The following is a 3,679-nucleotide window of genomic DNA, read 5'->3' on the forward strand; positions in this document are numbered from 1 at the left end:
GATAGCTGTGACTACAAAGAACAAATACAACTTATGCTGGAGGTACCGGACCATTATCGGAAGGTCACTACATACCCTTAGCAAAGGATCAGAACAAACATCCTCACTATTACTCAAAATGCTCTAGATAGAGGTTCTATCTGTAACCAGGAGTTTGAGTATCTCAATAAACCCTACTCGAGGATACCCATACAGTACGGAGTACCTAAAGCACACAAAGACACCAGCAAGCCTCCGTTTAGACCTATAGTAATCACGATTGGCTCCATTACGGAGCCATTATCTAAATATGTGGATGTTTTTCGGAAGCCTTTGGTTTCCAACCTCCCTTCCCATGTGAAGGAAACAGGACATCTTATCAGTAAAATTGAAGGCACTGCATTCAATCCATATAGTGAGACGCTTGTCTCTATGGATATTGAAGCAATGTATACAAACATACCACAAAGGGAGCCTCTGGAAGCAGTCAAAAGAGCTCTTAACAACAGTGACAATCATGTTGACCGGCTATTTGTCCTGGAATGCCTGTCCATCGTACTCCGGGAGAACTACGTTGATTTTAATGGATCTGTTTTTAAGCAAATACAAGGCATCAGTATGGGGGCAGCTTGCACCCCCAATGTAGCCAACATCTTTATGGGTGACTTCGAAGAGCGGTTCATCTTTAATGAGGTTGCACCCTTCTCTGAGAGTATCCATCATCTGGAACAGATTCATAGATGACATCTTTTTCATCTGTAGGGGTCCAGATGAACAACTCACTGAGTTTTTACTCTGGATCAACTTGTGTGATCCCCACCTTAAATTCACTCCCAATACCAGCAAAGAGAGGATTGAGTTTTTGGACATCTGGATTCAGGCCATTGATCAGGTTATTGAGGTATCTCTCTATATGAAACCCACCGCCCGGAACACCCTTCTACATTATGAAAGCTACCACCTGTGGTGTCAAAAAGACAGCATACCGTTCAGCCAGTTCCTCCGCATTCGGAGGAACTGTACCACCATTAGTGAATACAATGTGCATGGAGAGCTCCTAAAGCGCAAACTACTTAATCGTGGGTATCCCAAGAGAGTGATCAGAGATGCCTTCAAGAGGGTGAAGTATTTCAATCGTGAAGCCCTTTTTCAAACCAAACCGCGTACAGAGGAAGATAAACTAGTCTGTATCACCAGACACTCAAATGCTAACAGTAAAATACATCAAATCATCACTGCAAACTGGCATATACTCAATTGTGGGCAGGGTACCCCACTCGCCAGACCAGTATTTGAGTTCCGCCATAATAATAACTAGCACAACACACTTGTTAAATCGGTTTGTAAGCCAGACCGTGAGTTTGTCCAAAAATCCATCACTGGGAGTAATCCTGTCTCAGGTACACACAAATGTGGTAACTGCCATGCGTGCAGTTCCGCGATGGTTTACGGCAGAACTAAAGTGGGGAAATAAGAAATATTCCTTTAAACAAATGAATAATTGCAGAACATCTAATGTGATCTATCTGATTCTCTGCCCCTGCAACCAAGGTTATGTAGGTGAGACCGGCAGAGAATTCAGAGTAAGATTCAGAGAGCACAAGTCAGCTATCAGAAATAGACGCAGTGGAGCACCATTGGTTGTGCATTGGAGAACCTATGGCCACTCTGAAGGAGACCTCAGATGGATGATTCTGGAGAGAGTTACTAATCCCATTGATGGAAACATCGATGGAATTAGACGTAAAAGAGAGGTATTCTGGATATACACCCTCCAAACGGTCGCATCTGGGCTCAATGACCATCTCCCATGGGAGAATGCCCTTTTATGAACATCTCTGAATCTTTGACCTTTTGGAATCTACTGAGCCCATTTAGCAGAATGTTTGGGCACTACTATCTGTTATTATTCACTATTTTTTGTCTCAAGATGCTCCCTTTGGATTGCAGTAAGCCCCGTGATATCTTTGGCTGCTAACAGTTTTCCCTTATGATGCTTTCTTTATCTTGCTTTCTTTTAATTTGTTATTTATTATTCTCCCTTGTTCCTCCATTGGTACTTTTTAGTATTGTGTTTTCTCATGTTACCGTTAATTCCCTCCAGGCTCACTACTTTGAGCATGGGTGTGCTTATATACATGCACATTATTTCGATTGGCACCATCGACTGGGATCCTAATATGGTGCCTGGACTAGCACTCGTAGGCTTTCTCCAAACGTTGCTGTATCCTCATTGACGCTTTTCCTTTCTAGCATGCACGTTAGTCCCGCCCACTTTCTTCCGATTGGCCATATATTTTTTGCGCGGTCTGAGCACCTTCACAGCAGCAGCTGGAGATGTGCACGGCATTACGCACGTACGAGATTTCCGCTATATGAGTTAGGTAAGCACCGAGGCAGTATGTCTGTATACATATATATTTCTTATCCGCCTCGTTGACTCCACCTCGTACTGGGACTAGTGGGGAGTTTTTAGCGCTCTTATTCGGCTGCTTATATCTTAGCCTCACTTCTTACGGACATCTTTTGAAGTATGCCCCCTTGTTTTGGTGCTATATATATGTATACATTGCTTCCATATAAACTCCCGTGAAGTTTAAGATTTACTTCTAATATCGAGTCGTTACTTTAGGGCACTTCATTTTGATTGCATACGCCTGTGCTTTGTATTTTCAGAGCTATACCCTCAGGAGTGTTACACCTAATCCATGGTTTCTGATCCTAATACCTTTGGCGATCTCTTCCCCCGGATATTGGATTGGGATTGCTCTATACCGAGCCTCTATCTAAGTAAGGATTATGTTTTATATTCTGTTTGTTTGTTTCATCTCTTTCGTTAATGCCACTGGGAAAAGTGCTTATAGGTATTACGGTGTATTCCCCCAGCACCCTATTCTGCGTCACAGACTTTTGAAGGTCCTCTATTTCCTGCGGTGAAAGTGGATTATCGTTTCTCCACGCCGGGACCAATCTTTACTGCCCTGGACCTGCCTCGAATCACGGTAATCCTGCCTTTGCAAATAGATCTAGGTTCTGTCTTGTCTTCACCTGGAGCAGTTTGTGTAATTCTTGTAATTTTCATGTATGCCCCCACTAGATGACAGTTAATCTTCAGTACATGGATGTCTGCTGATACCATTAATAGAAAGATACATTCGTGCTCTAACCTTCTGAGCTTTTTAAGTAGGTTCTCTATATATTTATATTCAACCTCATTCCTCATTTTCCTGCACTTTATTTTTCTGTGCACTTCCTGTATTTGGGCAGCTTTGCTTTCTTACATTTGTCTCTTCACCATACAAACTGTTCGTGGTGGTGTATTCACGTGGTGTTGGTATTAGTGTTATTGAGGCATTTGTCACACTGGGCTATTGTGTATTAATATGTATGCATTTTTTTATTTCACTTGCTTGTGATAGTTATCACGCACATTTTTTGTCCAGCTCTGACTTGGTTGTTGTTTTTAAATGTCATACAGTGTTTAAACCTTGCTTTGTTGTTCCCGCAGATTTATCTTTTTGTGAGCTTTTACACCACATATCCGGTGGTTGCTCTACTGTTCACAGATGGCCCTACAATATTGAAAGTATATTTTCGCCCAGAAGAAGGAAACTTGTATGTGCTTTAGTGTTCTGAAACGCACGTAGGCGTTTTGTTATTCCAGTTTAGTCTTTTAGTATTATTACTTTATTGTACTATT

The 3,679-nt window shown here is 41.9% G+C and overlaps 1 long non-coding RNA gene across 1 annotated transcript; it reads left to right on the forward strand.

The window, feature by feature from the left end:
* Nucleotides 1–2,308: 2,308 nt before the first annotated feature.
* Nucleotides 2,309–2,981, forward strand: LOC146867433 (uncharacterized). The gene is made up of 3 exons (XR_014966089.1): nt 2,309–2,363; nt 2,656–2,769; nt 2,866–2,981. It is a non-coding gene; the product is annotated as an uncharacterized LOC146867433 (long non-coding RNA).
* The last annotated feature ends 698 nt before the right edge of the window (nt 2,982–3,679 follow it).

The sequence above is a fragment of the Triturus cristatus genome, chromosome 1_2 (assembly GCF_964204655.1).
Source record: "Triturus cristatus chromosome 1_2, aTriCri1.1, whole genome shotgun sequence".
In the NCBI taxonomy this organism is placed as follows: domain Eukaryota; kingdom Metazoa; phylum Chordata; class Amphibia; order Caudata; family Salamandridae; genus Triturus; species Triturus cristatus.